This window comes from Vicugna pacos, chromosome 8 (assembly GCF_048564905.1).
Source record: "Vicugna pacos chromosome 8, VicPac4, whole genome shotgun sequence".
Classification (NCBI taxonomy): Eukaryota; Metazoa; Chordata; class Mammalia; order Artiodactyla; family Camelidae; genus Vicugna; species Vicugna pacos.
Window position 1 is genome coordinate 54,867,484 of NC_132994.1, and position 24,563 is coordinate 54,892,046.

General features: G+C 37.0%; 1 long non-coding RNA gene across 2 annotated transcripts; it reads right to left on the reverse strand.

Moving 5' to 3' along the window:
• Positions 1–3,892: 3,892 nt before the first annotated feature.
• On the reverse strand, positions 3,893–24,556 carry LOC140697733 (uncharacterized). Of its 2 annotated transcripts, XR_012075030.1 has the most exons (4): positions 24,118–24,556; positions 17,451–17,558; positions 5,888–5,963; positions 3,893–4,333 (listed from the first exon to the last, which is right to left on the reverse strand). It is a non-coding gene; the product is annotated as an uncharacterized lncRNA (long non-coding RNA). The 2 variants fall into 2 exon arrangements; XR_012075029.1 differs by lacking the exon at positions 17,451–17,558.
• Between the last annotated feature and the right edge of the window lie 7 nt (positions 24,557–24,563).

Below are 24,563 nucleotides of genomic sequence, written 5' to 3' on the forward strand. Positions count from 1 at the left end.
ACTTGAATTAGACAGCCGGGAGGCTGAACTGCATTCTTGATACCTGAAAGTATGAAAAAAAAGTAAGGATGTTAGACAGTCTAGAAACAGGGGTGAACTGTAAGTGAAATGACCCTTTCATAGGCAGCAACCCTTCCTCTAGACATCTGAGTGACCCAGAAAAAAGTCTCGAATCCTGAAATCAGATTAAGGTGATTCCAGGCATCCAGTAAACAAAATTTACTCTAGAGGAAGATAACATCCTGGACCATGAATTATTTCTACAAATATAAGATCTATAGATGTAGACAAACATTTGGATGCATGGTAGAATGGTAGAGTATGAGCAAGAATATGACTCCAATCCTGCCTTGCCCCTCTGTTCCTGAGTTCTCCCCTCCAGATCCACTCTTGGTTCATATCCCCATAGTCTCCACCCCTGGAGGCTATTCTGTATGAATTAAATCAATAGGTTTCCTTGCTTTCTGTTTACCAACTGGGTTTGGCAGTGGGACATCTAAGCAGGGGACCTGAGGAAGGACAGATATTGGGACACATCAGGCTGGCTGTGTTCCTCAGTAGAACTTGTTGCTCTTCTCAAGATGGCAGATCCTGTAGGACTTACAGGCTTTCATACTTGTCCCTCACTTTGTCCTTTGGCACCTAAGAATGATACCTCTGAAGTTACTAGCTCCAAGTTCCTGCACAATCCCTTAAAGCTTTCCAAATCCCCTCCACACCTTTGCAATTAGTCCTTTTGTAAATAAACCTACCTTAAATTATCCTGTTTCCTGTGGAGACTCTAATAATTACCAATGAGCTTTTAGAAATTAGAAAACTAATTTAACCTCTTTGAGTTTATTTCTTCATCCATAAAATAAAGTGGTGAATTAGATTAAAATGAAAATCCTTTAAAGCCCTAGTGTGCTGTGTTTAAGTATTCTGTTGAGATACCAGTTCTTATACTGAACTGAAATGTGTAAAGAATGAAAATACTACTGGGTAAACAAAGAGCAAATGAAGGAATGTTATCTTTATGGAAATATTTCATCTAATATATATAAAGATTCTAAGGTAGTTAGAGTATCACCATTTGCAACTCAGTGAATTTGGATCCAGGTATGGATGATCAATAGTTACTAACATCACTAAAGGAGAAAGAACCAGTTATCTATCATGTGCCTCCTGATAGAAAAACAGACCACCAGTTATGAGACAGTCATACCAAAGCCAGGAGGCATGAATCTCATCAAGGCCCTAGAATCTGAAGCTGAGATTCAACAACTAATTCCAGGAAATATAGAGGACCCAAAAACAGGTTAAAATCCTCCTTAGGTACAATGAGTAATTCTAGACTATGGGAAACTCTACAGGTAAATGGCTGGTTTTGTTTGGTTTTGGGTTTTTTTGCACAAATAAAGTAATACGCGTGTAACTGATGCTAAGTTCATTTTCTAGTAATAGCATGGTCAAATGTATCTTAGAGCCATTTCCATTTGAAAAAATAACAAGTGCCCATCACCATGGTAACTGCTGTATATGCATATCTCACATCTCCCATCTTTATAATGAAGAAGCCAGGAGCCTGGAGGAAAGAGGTTACCCAATGTCAGGCAAGGAGTTAGTGACAAGACCAGGGTTCCAATCCAGAGCTTGTGCTGCTTATTGTAATCGGAGGATAAAACAACCGCATCAGAAAATACCAAACAGCCTGCTTTTTCCATTGTAGTATAAGGACATGCAACCAGTTCATTTAACAACTGCATAAATTTTAAAAGAAGGGTAATGAGAAATTAAGATGAAGTCTCTCTACCAAATTTGGAATTAAAATATCATGTCAAAAAACCATTCTTCCTTCTTATTCTGGAAGCTGTGTACAGTAGCTGTGTTTCTAAACTCTTCCGTCAGAAGCCAGGGAGAGCAGTCTTGGGAAATAATCTGAGGTTAAAGTAAACAAGGGTGAATATGGTTTGTGTTTGATACCTCTGTTTTGTCTTGAAGTTTGCCATTTATTTCATAATTAGTGCTAATTTGTTTTAGTGTAAAATGATGTTTTGGGTTTCTCAATTCTCCAAGAAAACTCTGTTCTCCTGGAAGGTAAACCTGGCTCGCTTGTATATCCGGTAGCTTCTAATTCTCACTCTATCAGCTTCAGCAAACTCCTGAAGCAGTTATTCTTAGCCGGGACACAGATCAGATTCACCTGAGGAGTTTTACACAACTACAGACCCGCCACCCTCAAGCCCCAACCCCAGAGATAATGATTTAAATACATTTAAGAACAGGACGCCTTCAATATGCCTATAGGATTTGATGAAGTAATTTTGTTATCGAGAGATGTTGGGATTATTTTCATCTTTAAGTGATTCAATACATGCTTAAAAATGGACAAAGTTACTGGAGTTCAGCTACAAAAGTACTAAGATCTTCAACACTTAAAGAGATTGTCATAAATTCTAAATTTGAGTAAAATGATCCTCCACAGACAAGCATAGAAATCTGTCCTACTATTCCTCTTGCAGAAGCCATATAAGTGGATAAAAACACCCCCAAACTTTTTAGTATAAAAGCTCACCTTGGGAAAAAAAAAGAAATTTAAAAAAACAAAAAAGAAAAAAAAAGCTCACCTTGAATTCTATTCTAAAACATTTAAAAACAATGCGTTACTTATAAAAGACTTAAAATATCAGGAATAAGTTACTTCATTGAATAAACTATATGTTATATTGAATGACTCCTGTAAAATTTATGATGGCATCCAATCTGTTAAACTACTTAGACAAAAAATATTTTTACTTGGGTTTTTTTTTTATTGCACTCACCATATACCTTCTTCTTTTGACTCATCTTAATCTAGCAAATATTTAAGCCTAAGTATAAATGACAAGGGAGTGGTTCAGGAAATGGCTGAAGTAAAAGTCACAAGTAAAAAAAAAAATTAACTATTTAAATTTAGATTAATTAAAATTAAATCAAGTTAAACATTTAATTTCTCAGTCACGATAGCCACATTTGAAGTACTCAGTAGCCTGTGTGGTTAGTGGCCACTTTATTGGACAGCACAGGTGTAAAACATTTCCATCACTGCAGAAAATCTACTGGACAGAGCTATTATAGAAAGGAAGGTGTTTGCCATAATACCTCAAAGGATTTGTATTCATTCATTTAGCTCTATACTAAGATTTAAGTATTAAACAATAAAGTATGCTCCCAATTGACCTCACTTGTACTGGAGAGACAGGTATGTAAAGAGATTGAGCTGCAATCGAATATAGAGTGGGAGTAGGAGCTATACCAGTCCAAGTGGACCAATTCTAGGTCCATACAAAAGCTTGCAAAAATGTACAAACATGAGTGATATGTTGAATTTTAGAAAACTGCCAGCAGTTCAAGTACTAATACATGTAAACGAGCCATAGTAATAGTTTCATAGTAATTATAGTCTTGTAGTTGTACCACCACCACCACCACCAGCCCTCTATTGCTCCTCATTATGAGACAGGCTGGGACCCGGGGCACTTTACTGCAGTGCTTGCACCTGGACAGATGTCTCCTCTCCTTGCGCAACAGAATACAAAGGGGCTATAAGGGATTATAAATAACTGCATGCATGCTCAATTGGGGCAAATTATCAACAATAAGGTACAAAAAGGCCAAAACCCAACTGCCACTTCTGAGGTGCCCAGAGCAAAAGCAGGGGACTATGCATGATCCGTGCACACAGCACCACCAATGCAGTGGGCAGACCACCTCGGCCACCCCTCTGGCCCAGCCCACCGCTCCACCTCTACCCTCATCCCATTTAAGGGACCAGTTTGCCCCACCTCGGGGAGTGAGCAAGGGAACTTGTTACTTGTTTTCACTCCCTGGTGCGGCAGCACGAGTCCCAGTAAAGCGTTGCCTGAATTCCTCTCCTGGCCTCTTATCAATTTCTATTGATTATAGAGTCCAAGAACCCAGGTGGGTAACAATTATTTCTACGAAACTGCTTCTACTACAAGTGCTACTACTACTGTTAGCGGATGGGGGGACTCCAAATCAAAAAGCCTACCAAATGGGTGCACAAGTCTCCCCCTACACCCCCAATACGTGGATCCTTGTCCACAGACTGAGAAAGAATTCTCAAATGAGGCAGAGGGACAAAGTGAAAAAGAACTGCTCTTATTGTTCAGAGAGGAAAAAAAGGAAAACCAAACACGAGTTGGGAGCCATCAGCCAAGTAGCTGGTAGAGACAGCTCCAGCTACTGGCCGGGCTGTGGGGTCTTTTATTAGAAGGCTCTGCCATCACTGTCTTCATTTCGGTGGTGTTAATTATTTTCTACTGTAGGCTTCATCCTCCCTCAGAGTTCAGCCCTGAAACAAAAGACAGTTAGCAGAAACTTTGGTGGGAACAGAGGACGGGATATTGGGGTATATCTTGGGGATCCAAGGAGCCAATTGTGAGATAAATGTCCTTTCCTTTCATCAGCTGGGCACTTCCTGCCCCTTGTTGTTAATCAGCCAGGGTCAGTAAGCCTACCTAATTTCCTCTCTCACTACCACAACTACCACTATTACTAGAATGCCTGCGTGGTATGCTAGTTGTTAAGAAACACAGAAACTGAGGCTGAGGCGTGATTTTGAAGCATCTTCATGTAAGTTTAAGTTTAATTTCATCCTATAAGAAAAGGAGACATTCAAGGATTTTAAGCAGCAGAGTGATATGATCCCATATATATTTTAGAAAGAAAACTATGGCTTGGTATAGAAATTTATAAAGTTAAGATGCTTCTGTAACATGCCAAGCCTGGCCTTGGGAACAAGCAGTGATCTTGTTGCATCTCAAGTCTCCCCAAGCTGAAATGATTTTTAATAGAATCTTTGATTTGCTTCTTTTTGAAAGTATAGTTGCCAATATTTAAATTTTTATTTCTGAGAAGTTATAGCAGTTTTAATACAAAGTTAAAGGCATCCCTTCAATTTTGATAAACAAATCATGACAATCACATATGCAGAGCCACAGTAAGAGATTTTGTGTAAGCAACGAAAACCAAGTCTCACTTCCAAAACCAAAAAGTGACCTTTTTGTGAAGATATTGGGGCTCATGCAACAATGCAGGGTTGGTGTCCAGGCTCAGAAAAGGCAGAAACCAAGAGCCCTCAAAGGCCAGGAGCTACAGCTGAGGTCACTCCACAGGAAAGTAGCTGTGACTTTGTCCTGAATAGATGTCACAGCTATTTTTTGTGACACTACAGTTGTTAAAGACATAGGCTTCTAAAATTAACAGTGCTGCTTAATGAATAAATAGACAGATCAATGAGACAGAATAGAAAATCCAGAAATAGATCAAATTACATAGGAAAATTTAGTATAAGATAAAAACAGCCTTTTAGATTATTGGAAAAGACGGACTTTTAAAAAGCGGTGTTGAAATAACTGCAAAGACATATGGAAAAGATAAAATTGGATTCCTTTCCCACACCACACACCAAGAAAAATTCCAGATGGATATGAGATCTAATTATAAAAAATGAAACTATGTGAGTACTCAATGAATATATGGGTTTATTCTTTTCAACTTAGGAGCAAGGAAAACTTTCAGGACTATGACTCAAAATTCAAAAACTAAAAAGGAAGAATAGCTAAACTTAATAAAATAAAAATAAAAAGCCTTTCTATGGCAAAATATATCACAAACTAGACAGACAGATAGCAAACTGGGAAAAAATATCTACAGCTGATAGCACAGCTCATAAAAACAGAGAAGAGACCAAAAATCTTATAGAAAAATGAGCTATAGAAAGCCATAGGCAATTCATAAACATGGAAATACAGGTTTCTTTTACCCTTATAAAAAGATGCTCAACCTTATTCATAACTAGGCAAATGCAAATTCAAATTTTACTAGTATTCCATTTTTCACTTACTATGTTGCCAAAAGTCCAAAACTTTGACAATACACTCCATTGATGAGGCAATAAGAAAATGGGCACTCGTTCATTTCTGGTGAAATAATAAAAAGATAAACTACCTTCAGAGGGAAATTTGACAATATCTAGCCAAACTATATACATTTACCCAGGGCCTAGCAATCCTACTTCTAAAATTTTTGATAATCATAGGTTTTACTTAAAACTAGACAATATTTAAAACTGTCATTTTTTCCCCCATTATCTCTTTGAAGTTCTTTGCCTTTTCCTATCTTTGAAGTCCCTTTGAAGTTCCTATCCTTCTCTCGTGGCTTATTAATTTTTTTTAAGCTTATATCTGATTTCAGAAAAAAAATACATTATTTTTTAAAGTTTATTTTACACTACTTTTAGCTTCATATAAATACATTCACAGACCCTGCCTTCTGGATAAAACAATTTCAAGTACAATAGTCAACCTCCAGTTCTTTATATTTCACGTACTTAACCAAAGCTTCCTGATTTCAATTGAATCATGTTTATAATACACAAGTCTCAGATAATCCTTCTTGAGCCCTGAGATCTCTGAATGCCATTTCCAGTACAACAGACTTCTAATATGTCTGTCTGAGTCACAGCACTCCAAGCCCTTTTTGGGCAGAATAGGAACTTTTATCTGTAGAACAAGATTACCTCACACTGCAAAATAGTCTCACGTTTATAAATATTTAAAAATCCATCAACAGCTCATTGCCTTCTGTTCTTCTGGGATTCTTATTTCAGACTTGGACAGTTCTTACCCTTTGTAGTCTAGGCTTATTCTGATTTTTAATTTCTTAAGTACTAAGCTTTAGAGGATGGGGAAGTTAATTTCAGTACATCTGACTTCTGTAAGTGAAGAAGTCCATTAAGGCTGGTGGGGTGAAGTCCACTGGAGCTAAGAACTTTTATAAGGCCCATATCCTGGTAATTCTAAGTCCATTACTTCTAGGATATTCACTGGGATATTCAGGCCAGCTTCTCCTCCAAGTGCAAGGCAACTAGAAAAAAGTGCCAGGGAATAACCAGTGTGGCTAGGGTTATGGGTGGTTCTGGAATAACGCTGTATCTAGATCAGAGTTCTGCCAGAGGCTCAATCTTGGTTTTAAACCCAGGCCCATTTAGTGAGAGATAGAGAGAACAGATGTTTGCTGCTCCAGGAGAGGGAATGAGGGGTGTTGAGCAGCCAGGATTAACAGCCATGGCAGAGTTTTTAAAGTCACTCCTTGTATGTAAACTGAAAGAAATTACCTAGTCTAACCTGCTTTTGTATGAGTTCCATAGCACGACTCCCATCAGCATTTCCTGGGACCTGAGCTTTGTAACACGAATACTTTGCTAAGTACTCAAGTGTCATAATCACACGAGGGAGACTGAGTCCCGTGACCTAGCATGAAGAGATTAGATAGTTGGAAAATGAAAGCATTCTATGTTTACTCTAAATGAGCTGAGACTTTTTTTTAAACATTTTTTATTAAGTTATAATCATTTCACAATTTTGTGTCAAATTCCAGTGTAGAGCACAATTTTTCAGTTGTACATGAACATACATATATTCATTGTCACAACTTTTTTCACTGTGAGCTACCACTAAATCTTGTATATATTTCCCTGTGCTATATAGTATAATCTTGTTTATCTATTCTGCATATGCCTGTCAGTATCTACAAATTTTGAAATCCCAGTCTGTCCTTTGCTACCCCCTGCCCCCTTGGCAACCACAAGTTTGTATTCTATGTCTATGAGTCTGTTTCTGTTTTGTATTTATGCTTTGTTTGTTTGTTTTTTATTTTTATTTTTTTAGATTCCACATATGAGTGATCTCATATGGTATTTTTCTTCCTCTTTCTGGCTTACTTCACTTAGAATGACATTCTCCAGGAGCATCCATGTTGCTAAAAATGGCGTTATGTTGTCAGTTTTTATGGCTGAGTAGTATTCCATTGTATAAATATACCACCTCTTCTTTATCCAGTCACCTGTTGATGGACATTTAGGCTGTCTCCATGTCTTGGCTATTGTAAATAGTGCTGCTATGAACATTGGGGTGCAGGTGTCATCCTGAAGTAGGGTTCCTTCTGGATATATGACCAAGAGCAGGATGACTGGGTCATATGGTAAGTCTATTCCTAGTCTTTTGAGGCATCTCCATACTGTTTTCCACAGTGGCTGCACCAAACTGCATTCCCACCAGCAGTGTAGGAGGGTTCCCTTTTCTCCACAGCCTCTCCAGCATTTGTCATTTGTGGACTTTTGAATGATGGCCATTCTGACTGGTGTGAGGTGATACCTCATCGTAGTTGTGATTTGCATTTCTCTGATAATTAGTGATACTGAGCATTTTTTCGTGTGCCTATTGATCATTTGTATTTCTTCCTTGGAGAATTGCTTGTTTAGGTCTTTTGCCCATTTTTGGATTGGGCTGTTTGGTTGTTTCTTATTAAGTCATATGAGCTGTTTATATATTCTGGAGATCAAGCCTTTGTCGGTTTCATTTGCAAAAATTTTCTCCCATTCCATAGGTTGTCGTTTTGTTTTACTTATGGTTTCCTTTGCTGTGCAGAACTTGTAAGTTTCATTAGGTCCCATTTGTTTATTCTTGCTTTTATTTCTATTGCTTGAGTAGACTGCCCTAGAAGAACATTTTTGAGATGTGTGTTAGATAATGTTTTACCTATATTTTCTTCAAGGAGGTTTATTGTATCTTGTCTTATGTTTAAGTCTTTGATCCATTTTGAGTTTATTTTTGTGTATGGTGTAGAGGAGTGTTCTAGCTTCATTGCTTTACATGCTGCTGTCCAGTTTTCCCAACACCATTTGCTGAAGAGGCTGTAAAAGTGTCACTATATGCAGATGACATGATACTATATATAGAAAACCCTAAAAGGTCCACACAAAAACTACTAGAAATAATTGAAGAATTCAGCAAGGTAGCAGGTTACAAGATTAATGTTCAAAAATCAGTTTCATTTCTTTACACTAATGATGAATTAACAGAAAAAGAAAGTAAAGAAACAGTCCACTTTAAAATAGCACCCAAAGTAATAAAATACCTAGGAATAAATCTAACCAAGGAGGTGAAAGACTTAGAGATGGAAAACTATAAACCATTGATGAAGGAAATTAAAGAAGACTTTAAAAAATGGAAAGACATCCCATGCTCCTGGATTGGAAGAATCAATATTGTTAAAATGGCAAGGCATTCTGCCCAAGGCAATCTACAGATTTAATGCAATCCCTATCAAATTACTCAGGACATATTTCACAGAACTAGAACAAATCATAATAAAATTTACGTGGAACCACAAAAGACCTAGAATTGCCAAAGCATTACTGAAGAAAAAGAAAGAGGCTGGAGGAATAACTCTACCAGACTTCAGACAATACTATAGAGCTACAGTCATCAAGACAGCATGGTACTGGTACAAAAACAGACATATGGACCAATGGGACAGAGTAGAGAGCCCAGAAATGAACCCATAAACTTTTGGTCAACTAATCTTTGATAAAGAAGGCAAGAATACACAATGGAATAAAGCTGAGACATCTTTATCACACCAATTACAGTTTTTTATAACCAAATGCAGGAATGAGAGTTTCGTCACACCCATGTGAACTTGATGCTGATTGCCTCACTTCCAAGTACACGTGTCACTGTGTTGAATGGAATTCATATTAAGCCAAGGTTTGCAGTTTCAGTAGAGAAGAACCCTGAAAGTAATGTACTTTCTATTGTGTTGCTCAACTCCTTCTTTTTATTACCAGTTTGTGGGGGCAAAAAAAGAAACTGAGATGTGGTTTTTATATTACAAATTTTCTCTCCTGTGCCCTCTACACATGCATCTTTGCTGTGCTTCTGTTATGGAGGGAAAGTGTTCAGATTTTTTTTTTTGGCTCTTTAGGAAGAAGCTGGTGTTTTCTATTTACATGAACATTTAGTCAGACTTGCAGAGGAAACATTTTTATTAACTTTCACCAAAGTTTTTTAAAGAATCTAAATCCATATTAATTTTTACTTCGACTCTATCATTCATCAGCCACTTCTCTGCTCACTTCTTATTCTTACTATGTACCTATTAAGTTTAGATTGTTTTAATGGGAATATGATACAGATTCACCTAAAAATAAGGCACTTATTATCATCAGTGAACATCACTAGCCCCTCTTTAACTAGTGGCCCTGATTAGTTCTAAGAATAAGTCATACCCAAGAAAGGGGAAATTAACTAAAAATTTTTTTAAATAATTTCCAATGGCATTTTACTTTTTGTATTTAATAATTATTTGTCAAATTTTATTACTTATTCATATCATTTTGATCAATAATACTAGTCATAATACTAGTATTAACAATAAATGAATGACAGCTAGTCCTAGAAAAAGATAATCCCCCAAACCATATGGTTATAGGGAACTTTTTTAAATTAAAGTTTTAGTTTAAATGTGTATTTTTCTTATAGTGACATGTGATAAGGAAATCAGTAAAATAATTCTAAGGGTAAATATAGATATTACACTAGAGCAAGATTCAGAAAGGAATAATAGAATGGAATTATGATTTCAAAGAGAAAAAGAAATAAAATTTTCTAAGTTAAAGATGACCTTCAGGCATTTAAAAACATTGCTTATAGTCATAGGCAGCTTCTATAAAATGGCCCCCAGTGATCCCGCCTGCTGGTATTTATGCTCTTGTGTAATCCCATCCCTTTGAGACTGGGCTTGACCTAATGACTTACTTCTAACAAAGAGAATACAGCAAAAAGGATGCAGCTTCCAGCATTAGAAAAAGACTGTGGTAACCAAAAGACTGTGATTTCCATCTTCTTCATCCTCTTTTGTTCTCTCTCTTTCTCTCTCACTTGTTCTGAGGGAAGCCAGTTGTCATATTGGGAACTACTTTATGGACAGCCCCATGTGGCAAGGAACTGAGGGAGGATTCCAGCCGTTGGCCAACAAGGAACCAAGCCCTTAGTCCAATAGTGCACAAGGAGCTGAATCCTGCTGACAAGTATGTGAGTAAACTTGGAAGCAGATCCTCCTTAGCCAAGTCTTTAGGTGAGACTGAAACCCTGGCTGATCCCTTGAATGCAGTCCTGTGAGACGGCTTGAGTGATCTGACCCAGAGAATCTGTGAGAAAATTAATGGTTGTTTTCAACTGCTTAGTTTAGGGACAGTTTGTTACACAGCACTTGATAACTAATACAATAATGGTGAATCAAATGGCTGTTGTTTTTAGAGTTCATTGGTCACATTTAGGAATAATAAAATATTTTGAATTTTATTTTAAAAGTATTTTTTATTTTTTATTTTATTTATTTTTTAATGGAGGTAGTGGGGATTGAACCCAAGACCTTGTGTGTGCTCTATCACTGAGCTATTACCCTCCCTGCTTTGAATTTTAAAATGACATTGTTTTTCAATAAGCTTGAAATTACATCATTTACAGCTATTTAAACTTACGAGAAAACATTTTAGAAGGCAACTTAAAACCTGTGTAGGGTTCATAATTTTTCTAAATTCTTTTAAGGAGTACATGAGTGAAAAATTAGCCGAGTCCTAACAGCATCGGGAAACCCCATTCCTTGGTGATAGTGATAAAGGTAAAGGGAGAGAATTAAGACAAGTGGGAACTAAAGAGTTAAATTATATCTGCCTTGGGAAAGTAAGGTTAGAACTTGAGCCAAGCTAGAAAGCACAGGAGGAAAATAATAGCCTCTACCAAATGAGAGTTTACAGTTACAAGTTACCTCATTTAATCACCATAACAACACTTTGAGGGAGATCTTATCACTATGGAGATTTAAGGAGGACATTCTATTATACCTATTATACCCCATGTTGCTCTGTTGAGTTGAGCCTACAGAAGAGGCACTCGTTTATCCAGCCGTTTATCCATTTGAGCCAATATCCATTTATGGGATACGTCTACCCATTTAACCCATTTATCCAATGGATAATCTAGGGAATATCCGTACATGTGCAGCTCACCTACAGTATTAATCCTGCTGAAATTGGACTGAAAGTGGACAATTGGATGTCAGACTCTCCTCATTGTACAAGTAAAACGCGCAAAGCCTGGGTTCAATCCCAAGTCCCTGATTCTGATGGCCTGCGCTCTTAACAGCGCTGTCTTTCCAGAACACAGGAAAAATAATGAAGAGCATTTTCTACTATGTTCAGATTACATCAATCATTCAGATTTTTGCCACTCATTCTACATAAAAGCTTAGTAAATATATGTCTTAGACTAATACTCTTGCTAAGATCTAAAACTTTTTTTATTGTAGTAAATTTATACATACTGTAAAACTATTCTAAAAATTCTAACCAATTTTTAATATATATTTTTATTGAAGCATAGTCAGTTTACAATGTTGTGTCAATTTCTGGTGTACAGCACAATGCTTCAGTCATACGTGTACATACATGTATTTGTTTTCAGATTCTTTTTTTTTTTACATTTTTTATTGATTTATAATCATTTTACAATGTTGTGTCAAATTCCAGTGTTCAGCACAATTTTTCAGTCATTCATGGACATATACACACTCATTGTCACATTTTTTTCTCTGTGATTTATCATAATGTTTTCATATTCTTTTTTGCCATAAGTTACTACAAGGTATTGAATATAGTTCCTTGTTGTTTATCTATTTTATATATAGTAGTTAGTATCTGTAAATCTTGAACTCCCAATTTATCCCTTCCCACCCGCTTCTCCCCTGGTAATCGTAAGTTTATTTTCTATGTCTGTGAGTTTGTTTCTGTTTTGTAAATAAGTTTGTTTATCTTTTTTTTAAAAGACTCCACATATGAATGATATATGGTATTTTTCTTTCTCTTTCTAGCTTACTTAAGTGTACAGTTCACTGGCTTTGCATTCACATTGTACATTTACATTGTTTTGCAACTATCACTGCCACCCATAGCCCAAACTTTTTCATCTTCCCAAGCTGAAACTCCACACCCATTAAATAATTCCCTATTGCCCCCTCCTTTCACCCCAGCAACCACCATTCTACTTTCTGTCCCTATGAATTTGACTATTCTAGGTACCTCATATAAATGAAATCATACAATTTTATCCTTTTGTGGATGGCTTATTTCACTTAGCATACAGTGTTCTCAAGGTTCATCCACGTTGTAACCTGTGTCAGAATTCCTTTCCTTTTTGAAACAGAATAGTATTCCATTGTATATGTATTCTGCTTTTTGTTTATTCACCAGTCTATCAACGCTTGAGTTGCTTCCACATTTTTGCTATTATGAAAATGCTGCTATGAACATGGGTGTATGAATACCTGTTTGCGTTCCTGCTTTCAATTCTTTTGGGTTGGAATTGCTGGATCATGTGGTAATTCTATGTTTAATTTTTTGAGGAATAGCTTGACTATTTTGCATGTTGACTGCATCATTTTACATTCCCACAAGATTTAAAAACTTTTAACAGGAAATAACTAAAATAATAAGTGATGAGTGATATACAATGAGTAATATAGACAATTACTGCACAATTATGGACTCTCAGAGCTTGAAGGGCCTTTAAAATTCATTAGTCCAAATATCCATCATATTTGAAGATAATGTTTAAAATGTTTGGATGAAGATTATGTTACCATCAAGCAAACACTGATTAAAGGCTTACTATGTGCCCACCACAATGCTGCACAGAACTAAAAGGAAAAAAGAAATTACCTCTCCTTTTCTGGAATTCTTTCTACTAACTAGCATATGCAGCCTCAAACATAGCAACCTGTTCATTGACCTAGGATAATAATTCACCCGGGTGGAGAGACCATGTATTTCAATTATTTTACTTCCTGTCTATCTCCATGGGAAAGATCAACTAGTTTCAAAAAAAGATGTGGGTTGGTAAATATTTGCAGTTAGAGTCTTTATGAGGTCACCATAGCAGTTATAAGAGCAAAGCAATTTAAATATAATTGTAGATCCTTACAGAAACCTTACATCTAGCCATGCCCACCTACATAATTTTTGTTACTCTTCCACAGCATTGGCCAGGTTTAGAAGTTACACAACTCTGAGGCTTAATGAGTGTTTTGATGAAAACATTTCCTGTCTTAGTTGTGAAAAGCCAAGCACCAGGAAATGATGATGAGGACAGGTGGTAGACAAGCATATTGTGAGAATAAAGGGAGCTCTTTCTAAGTGCTGCTAATGCTCTGTTCTAAGTACTGGAAGTGGTCTCTCTGCTGGCCTTGAATGGCCTGGTATCCTCTGTCCTCTCTGTTAAAAGTCACAATAAGGGAATATTATTCAGCCGTTAAGAGGAAAGAAAGCCTGTGATTTGTGACACTCTGATAAGTGAAATAAACCAGACACAGAAAGACAAAAATAGTGCATGATCTTGCTTACATGTGGAATCTACAATAGTTGAACTCATAGAAGCACAGAGTAGAATGATGGTTTCCAGGGGATGGCAGTGGGGGAAATGGGGAAATGTTGGTTAAAGGATAACAAAGTTCCAGTTATGCAAGATAAATAGTTCTGGAGATCTAATGTACAGCGTAATGACTATAGTTAACAATAATGTATTGTATACCCAAAATTTGCCAAGAGGGTAGATCTTAAGTGTTCTCACCACACACGTATATGCATGTTAACTATGTGAGGTGATAGATATTTTAACTAGTTTGATTGTAGAGATCATTTCACAATGTGCATATATATATAGAAAAATATGTATAAATATATACAGTTACTATGTATCAATTATACCCCAGTAAAGCAGAAAGAAGAGTCACAATAAGGTGTGCATGACAGAGAGAACCCTAAGTCTTAGTCTTCTTGGTTGTGCAGAATCTTAGAGATCAACCTCTTTAATACCTATAAACCTTTAATTTTTTTCCTCCATGAGCCCCAGAAATGTCAGATTTCAGAAGCAGTTAATCAGAAGTTAATATCAATGTCAGGGAATAAGTGTAACTGCACTGCATTCGTATAATTTCAGCCTAAAAACAAAGAAAATTCAAACTTTAGGCTGGCCTTTGCTGTAGAATTATAAATGTGCAATTCCTGTTTGGCTCTTGAAATATTTAGATTAGTTTATCTAACCTTGTTATAGGTGTCAAGACCTCCTAGCTAGAAATGACTGATCCAGTTGAAACTTTTCCATTTTATACAGGAAGAAATAAAAATCTCAGGAAAATATGGAATTGAGAATTAAAGGGCAAATTGAGATGAACACTCAGGATTCTCTGTCCCAATGCTTACTTGCATTTTAAAGAGGAATTGTCAAGTAATTAATTAAAAAAGTCATAGGGAATAAATTTCTAGTACTGGAATTTCAGGCAATTCTTAAGTCTAATTCCACCTACACCCCAGCAAAGTCCAGACTCCACTTGGAGAGTACAGGTGTGGGTGCGAAGAGAGGGGAGGGGAGAGACAGGAGAAGATAGGAAATATTTCATGTCTCCAATCCCTCAATAAGAAATATTTCATGTCTCCAATCCCCCAATTGTCCAATTCAATTCAATTTGTCAAACATTTACGGAAGGCTCACTGTACACTAAGCATTCTTTAAGTTCTGGAGATACAAAACAAATTAGACCTGGACTTAACTTCAAGGTGCCTAAAATCCAGTATAGGAGTGTGTTTTATTTATTTATATGTTTAATTGTTTTTATTCTAGAAAACCTAGCCTGTGGGATGAAATATTTTACAACGCTATGGTCACATATTGCTAGGGAAGGAGTGGCTAATACCCCAGAGCCTTTCAGAATTTTTTCCATGGTCAGGATCACCATAAACAGTTTACTCTAGCTGGAACTAGTCTCTGTCCTTCCCAGAGAGACCACACTATTTTTAGCTTAGACTGGATAAATCTTTCTGCACCACTCTTGGCCAAGGTTCCAGCTGCTTTGGGTTTGCTCACTTCAACATTTTATTAACTTCTTTTTAGCACTGCAAAAAACTCCAGAATTTTCCAAGTTTACTCTTTGCGCTATTTCTAAAACTACAGTGAGAGTTTAGACTTGTATTATGCTGCAGTCACTCAGCAACAGTGTTTCCTGAATGTCTATTTTGAGTCCCTGGGATATACCACTGAACGTAGCAGGCAGATTCCTGCCCTCATGGAATATGTACTCCAGTTATTACATATAATAAAAATCCAAAATAACTGAACTCAAAATACATATACATTTTTCTCTCATGTAAAAAGTTCACATTTAGTCAGCCCAAAGTTTCTTTGGTGGCTCCAATGTCGCTAAGGATCCTGACTCCTTCACCTTTTGTTCTTTCTCAGCCCTATCTCATAGCTTCCGTCCTCAGCATCACCTCATAATCAGAAAATGACTGATTTAGTCCAGCCATCATGTCCATGTTCCAGGCAGCAGAAAGTAGGGTAATGAAGGCAAAAGAGTGTGACTTCATGCTAATCAGCTCTTTTAAAATAGTTTTCCTAGAAGCCTCACCCAACTATGTTCACTTAGATAAAGGATATCTGCCAGGGAGGCTGGAAACTGTAGCTTTAAACCTGGGCATGTATATGCAACCAATAATTTAGGGATTTTATTAGCAGGGAAGGAGAGCATGGATATTGGATAAGCAAATGTCTTTGTCACATATATCTTAATCTTCAATATGATGTGTGTGGATGTGTATATATCTATCTATAAATAGAGAGATGTTAGGTGGGTAGGTAGATAGATGGATAGACAGGTGTACAAGGAGAAACTTTAGAGCATCATAAGACAGCAGCATAATATATATACAGTACTTTTGGGGTTGTTGTAAGTGCTTTTGTAAAAAATCGTATCTATAAACCCCAACTTTAAATATTAGACTTCTACCCATCTTTAAATTTTTTGAGTGCTTATCCTACCTAGACAGTTATTTAAGGAATGTGGGTTATGGGCTGTCACTCATTTCACTGAGTGAAATCTACCATTCTTGGTTCTCAGAATAACCTGCAAATTCCTGAATGTGTTTATAATCTGAATCAAAAAGATCTCCACTGATTTCCTAAATAAGAGAGAAAAAGGACTTCTCTAAGAGGTCCTGTATTTGGTTCAGATAAGATAGTGTGTGTCCTGAACTCTTTGGCCTCTGAATGATATTGCAGGGAGGTGAGAGAACAGTCAGCTTCTCCCCCCTCTCCTTAGCCCCAGGAATGGGAAAGACCCAGGGCTCTAAAGCAGTGGGTGTGGTGGTAAGAGCTCTGGGCACCTGGATTATGCTCAGTTCTGGCTCAGTTGTGAAAGAGCCTTCTTTTCTTCTGGCCTGAGTTTCCTAATTTGTAAACTGAAGGTGATTAATTTCAATTACTGTCACAGCATTTTCTTTAACTGCTAGAGTAATACTACATAACTTGAAAGGATTCTGAATTTGTACTTTTTTTTTGTCTTAGATACACGTTTGATAGAAGATAGGCATATATATACACACGAAAGCAACAGCATATTTTCCAGACGTCCTGACAGAGGGAAATTCCTTCAGTACTCTTTATCAGTCTACTCAGGCTGCTGTAACAAAATACCGCACACTAGGTGGCTTAAACAACGGCCGTTTGTTTTCTTACAGTTCTGGAGGCTAGAAGTCCATGATCAAGGTTCTGGCAAATGCAGAGAGGTCTCTTTCTGGCTCGTCAGTGGCCACCCTCTCGCTGTGTCCTCCCATGGCTGTTCCCCTGTGTATGGACAGAGAGAAAGAGCTCTGGTGTCTCTTCCTCTTCGTATAATGACTCCCATCTTTTTGGCTTAGGGCCTCACTCTTGGGACTTCATTTAACCTTAATCACCTCCATAAAGGCTCTATCTCCAAACATAGTCTCATTGGCAAATGGGGCTTCAACATATAAATTGGGGGAGGTGGACACACAACTCAGACCACCACAAATAGTAACACAGAGAGCAGTGTTCTGCAGTCAATACTGGACAACTGTGGCAGCACAGCAGGTAAACTACATATGCTATGTGTTAGTTTAATGTGTCAAATAGCTTCCTCATTTGGGGCCAAAATTATTCAAATTGGATCACTTAGCAGACAATAAGACTGGATAATTGAGTCAAGCTCTCTCACTTCCCTCATTTAACTACCTGAAAAAAAAAAAGGCAAGTTTCCTTTCAAAGTGTATGTGATCTTGGATCCCATTTAATTTAATACTTACTTTTCAGTATTTATTTCTTCAGAATGCTACTACAAACATTAAGACAGTAATAATGACAAGAATAAAAACATACCTTTGTCTTTCTATTTTAAGCATTTAATCAACTTTTTCAGATAACTAAAAAGCCAATGGAGAAGGAAATATAAACTTCACCGAGCGCTTACTTTGTGCCTGGCCTGTTACTAGGCCCTTTGCATAATTTGCTCATTCAATCCTTATTAACAGCCCTAAAGGCTATTACTGTATGCATTCACAGAGAAGGAAATTGAAGTGAAGTGGCTCACCCACAGTTGAAGTTACAAAGGTGGAGCCTAGATTTCAACCCTGATTGGCTTAATTCCAAAGCTTGCTCTCAGCAGCATTATTTTGGGTAAAACTGAATATATGTAGTTTGGACTAAATTAAGGCATTTCTGTATTGTTAAAAAACTATGGGATAAAACTGTGTGTGGATTTGGAATGGTCTCCCAGATACATTGTGGGAATTTTTTTAGCTGATAGGCGCATATGGTATAAAATTAAAAGACAAAAAAGTATACACTGACTAGTAAGTCTTGATTCCATCTTGCCTCCTAGTGGCTTCATTTTTCTTCCCTGTGGCAACCACTATTACCAGCTTCCTTGTGTTTCTTTTCAGAGAATAGTCTAATGTAAGAGCAGGACATCTACATACAGACACACATTTTGAAAACACAAATGGAGGCATATTAAAGCACTGTTCTACACTTTGCCTTTTTTAGTAAACAATATATTTCTCTCTGAGGGAGGGCACTGAAAAGTTACAGTAAGAGGGAGACTGCTTCTCAGTGTACACTCTGAATAATTTTTTAACCACATGTAAGTATTTTTTTTAAATTGTAAAACACACAAGAAAATGCCTACATATTCTTAATACTTGGGTGAGTCTTAAGAATAACTAGTACAATTTTAAAGAAAATCAAATCAAGGCCATTTCATGTCTCTTAATTTTGTGGCACCATTTTTGCTTCCTGAGGAGCAAGATTTTCAGTGACATTTACTCTCTGAATTAAGCTTTGGATTACGATGCTACCTAAAATTAACTCACCTTTAACAGGAAATGTTATTCTGTTGTCTATGAGATACAGAATCCAAGTTTTGGGATAAAGTGTGGCTACAGTCTGGTGGTTTTGCTTTGAATAAAAATAACCTTCAACTGCAATAACTTGGAGTCATGACATTAAGAGATAAAAAGAGTCAGAATCTATCACACTTCTTTCATACATGAGAGAGTACCAAAATGTAAAGCAATGCGTCCCAAAACACAAATCAGAGACTCCTGTTTTGACATTCAGTCCACTTCTGTCTTCATTAAAAATCCTTTAATAATTGTTATCCCGATAAATATTTTATGCATTAAATTTGTCACAAAAAGGATATGACCTCTACAACCCACCCCCGCAAAAGGAGAAAATAAGAAAAGCAATTACAATTCTTACAAACTATATTAGATGCATGTTCGTTTCAAATGTGGACATTATTTTAGAGATGAGTTAGAATTTCTGGAAGTAGTCAACCTTGAGGGAGGATTTGAAAGAGGACAGAGATTTAGCTTGCGGGATAAGAAAGCAAAGACTTTTCCTGCGTAGGGGGCAGCATTAAAGAACACCCAGGAAAGTTAGTGGGTGTAGGGAACAAAAGAATCTTTCAGAAGAAATCTGTAGGCAATCCGTGTTAGTGAGATGGGAGAGAGGGATCTTATTTTCCTTTTTAGCTTTTTGAAAGTTTTTCTCTCTGAAGGGTAGTGGAGAATAAAATTAAGTTCTAAAACTTTCCAATTTACTTAAGAACATTAATTGCCATTAAAATTTATTTTCAATGCACTAGACTTTTTAAAAAATTAAGACTATTTTTTGAAGCAGTTTTAGGTTCACAGCAAAATTGAGAGGAAGGTACAGAGATTTCCTGCCCCTGCACATGCTATTGCCTCCCCTACTGTAAACATCTCCCACCAAAGGGGTACATTTGTTACAAGTGATGAACCTGCATTGACACATCATAATCACCCAAGGTCTACAGTTTACACAAGGTTCAGTCTTGGTGTTTTGCATATTCTGTGCATTTGGACAAATGTATGATGACATGCATCCATCATTACGGTATCATACAGAATATTTTCAGGGCCCTAAAAATCCTCTATGCTCTGCCTGTTCATTCCTCCCAACTCCCACCCCCTAGCATTCACTGATCTTTTTTCTGTCTCCATAATTTTGCTTTTTCCAGAATGCTATAGTTGGAATCATAAAGTATGTAGCCTTTTCAGAATGGAGTTTTTTCACATAGTAACATGTACATATAGTCCTTCCATGTCTCTTCATGACTTGATAGCTCATTTATTTTTAGTGCTGAACAATATTTCATTGTTTGGATGTACCACAGTTTATTTATTGAAAGACATCTTGGTTGCTTCCAAGTTTTGGCAGTTATGAATAAAGCTGCTATAAATATCCACATGCAGGTTATTGTGTGGACATGTTTTCAACTTCTGTTCTGTGGGTAAATACCAAGGAGCATAATTGTTGGATTGTATAGTAAGAGTGTGTTTAGTTTTGTAAGGAACTGTCAAACTGTCTTCCAAAGTGTCTGTACCATTTTGCATTCCATGGGCAATCGATGAGAGTTCCTGCTGCTCCACACCCTCACCAACACTTGGTGTTGTTAATGTTCCAGATTTTGGTCATTGTTATAGGTGCGTAGTGGTATCCCAGTTCTTTTAACAATTCTCTGTCATATGGTTTCTAGAACTCTCACTGTTCTGCTTACCTCTCTCAAGAAGCTCTATTTTATGAAGAAACTAATGTTCAAAGAGAGGAATTATTTGCTCAAAATCATACAGTCAGCAGTATCTGAGGGGGGAGGGTATAGCTCAAGTGGTAGAACACAAGCTTAGCATACAAAAGGTACTGGGTTCAGTCTCCAGAACCTCCTGTAAAAATAAATAAGTAAACCTAACTACCTCTCCCACCAATAAAAATAAATAAATAATAAAATATCTGAGCTAAAATTTGTATTCACCATTATTTGCAATGAATTGACTTAGAATGTAGTGATTTTTTTTTATTTTACTGTGAATAAAGCTGTTTTATACAACATCAGGGAGCCCAGAGGCTAGGAGAGGAATGCTAGGCAACTTCTAAGATTTCTCTACCTTTTACATGAAAGCATGCCTCCCTTTTTGAACAGGTTTGAAGGAAATCAGTGCTGTTTCTACTTCTTAGTTAGTGAAAATGATAGCTTTTGAAGAATATGCTCTTTTCCAGAGCTAAGGAATCCAAGGCAGGTAATGAACATACCAGATTTTTAATGTCTGATACTCACATTTAAGATGATCATATACATTCCCTTTGTATTTGGTAAGTTGTTTTCTACCTGATCTTATCTTTCTTAGGAATATATGAATACACACACAGTCCTGAGAAATAGCTTGGTACTGTACTGCATATTTATCTGAGAAAATGAAATGTATGTAGTGACCTAGGTTTGCATTCATTGCAAGGTAAGATTTAGAAATTACTGAGTCAGCCTTACAAAGAATCCTAGAAATGAGCGATTCTGATCTGACTGTGATTCCTCCCTGAGGTCAGCTCTAGGTCACCATATTGAGTCTCTATGACACTAGTCATCATGGCAATTATAGTTGACCTCGATTTCCTCATTGACATTTCCAGCTCTGAAATACAAAGTGTATGAGTTCTGTTTTATTCTAGACTTAAGTAGTAGGAAACTTGTGCTCTTCTTCTCAAACTTAAGCTCTCAAATTTACATAAGTCAGAAGTCCCAAGCAGAACCCCACCATAGACATTTCTGGTATGTGATTCACCCACAGGGACCATGTGAGCATCAGTATAAGAATTTTTCACAGGTTTCCCAGGGTACTTAGAGCCATTTCTTTCTAATTCAAACTAATTGGACAAAGTCTGAATTAACAAAATATTTAATTATATACTTAAGAAAACCTTTTCGTTGTAGAAATTTCAAACTTACAGAAAAATTATAAGAATAATACATAAAATACCCATATATCTTTTATCCAGATTATCACATTTTTAACATTTTAAACCACACTTGTTTTATCATTCCCTCTATTGTGCATGTCTATATTCTTTATTTTTTTCTGCACCATGTGAAGAGTTATTCTTTTTGTACTTCCTGTTACCTCTTCCTCTTAAACATTTCCTAAGAATAAGGGCATTCTCTTAGTAATCACTGCACAGTCACCAAACTTGGGACACAAATTGATGCAAAAGGTATTTTTAGTGGAAGTATAGTGATAGCTTTAATCTAACCACCATTCATATTTTTTCAACTATCCCAATAAGGTGGGCATGACAGGCAGCAACTCTATTCTTTAAACCTCTTGGCTGCGCAGAAACTTAGAGATCAACCTGTTTATCACCTATAAATCTTTTCAATTCTTTTTCCTCCATGAGCCCCAGAAATGTCATGTTTTCATAAGCAATCAATCAGAAGATAATATAAACATCAGAAAATGAGTATACACACTGCATTCATATAATTTCAGCCTAAAAACAAAGGAAATTAGAATTTTAGGCTGGCCTTGGCTGCAGAATTATAAGTGTACAATTCCTGTTTGGCTCTTGAAATATTTAGATTAGTTTATCTAACCCTGTTGTAGCCTTTAAGATCTCCTAGCTAGAAGTGGAACTTTCCCATTCAGTTGAAACTTTTCCATTTTACATAGGAAGAAACAAGAACCTAGGGAAAGTATAGGACTGAGAAGTAAAGGGCAAATTGATATTAAAACTCAATATTCTTTGTCTTATAGCCTACTTGCATTTAAAAGAAGAATCTTCAAAGTAATCAATTTAAAAACTCACAGGCAATAAATTTCTGTATTGAAATTTCAGGCAGTCCTTAACAGGAAAAATCAGGTCAATGGTTGATCGGGGGTGGGGTGGGGGGGCTGGGGGTGGGGGCTTGACTGAAAAGGGGCACAAGGGAATTTTCAGCTTAGTTAGGCTCAGTAATACCCTAGGTTAGGCTCTGGTTAACTAGTTTTCCCTGAGGGTAGGCCTTGTTAAGAACAGAATGCTCTGGTGTATTTCAAAATGATTCTTTTTCTCCTTCCTTTTAGGAAGCACAAAGTGATTTTTCTCTGAAATTTACTGTGATAACCTGGTTGACCTCCTAGAGATAAATCTCACAATACTGTGGAGTTTGATTTTTTTCACTCCCATTACCATAATCTTTGTTTAAATTCTTACTATCTTTTGCTTGAACTCTTGCTAGTCTTTTAACTGGCCTCCCTATCTCCAATCTCTGTCTTCCAGTTTTGTGTTGCCACAGAAGCTTTTAAAATGAAAACTTAGTCATTTAATTTCTCACATTAGAAAACTTCGATGGTTCCCCCATTGTTTAAATTACAGTTGAAATCGAATTCCCTTGGTATGGCACTCTTCATGACCCAGTACAACATTCTAGTCTCTTCAGCATACCCCTTGCATCTGGACAGGCTGATTGCCAGCAGCTAGTCTATGGATCACACTGTTTGAGGTCTCCTGTTATTCCTGCTCTTATAATGACCTCCATCTCCTTGTCTTCCTCATCATTATTTACACAAACATTATTTCTGAAGTTTTTCCTCCCATAGCCCCCATCCTCCAGCACTGAGAATTCCTTGGAAAAAAATACTCCCTATATATTTCTCATACCACCTATATGTATTTTGATTACACTTAACTGATGACACGCATTGTATCTTATTATTTTTGAATCCCAAGTGCTTAGCTCTGTACTTGGTTTATAAAGTGGCCATCAGACTAGGTTTGTGCCTGTTGAACTGGCTTAATTATTAACTCTACTCTCTTTCACTCTCAAAAGTGTCTTATTCGGCAGATAAGTAATACATGGTACTCTACATGGTACATGCCTGGTAAATGTTTGAATGAATGAGCCTTAGTTTTTCTTAATCAGCCCTGGGATCTGAGCACATATTACTATACAATAAACGTAGTAAGAATTTAAAAAATTTAAAACGTTAGTTGTTTATGATGTCTTTTTCCTTAGTTTCACTCCCGCTGAATTAACTTTGCTTCCAGTTACCTTGGGCAACACAGCACTCAACTGCCTTTTGGACTCGCGGCGTGGTTTCCGACTCCGCTGTAACTTGTCTCATTTTGTAATCATCAAACGCATTTCCTGATGCCAGTCTTTCAAAAGTCTCAATGAATTAATAAAAACCAGATAGCCCGCAGCGGAAAAACCAAACGCAAAAATCAAAGTTGTTAGAATCACCACCCAACCCTAAAAGCACTGCCCTCACGTCTAGTTCATCACATTGGGCGCCAAGTCACTTTGTTTTGCCCGAAACAAAAATGGCCTCCGCCGGAGTCTCTCCCCTTTCCTCTGCGGACCAATCGAAATCTAGCCTTCAAGGCCCCTGGTGTCTTCACTTCCGCCTCGTCTCCTTGGGTCTCTCTCTCGTCGACACCGGACTGTCAGCCACCAGCTCTGAACGGCTCGGGCGGCCGGGGTGGCGAGGCCCGGAG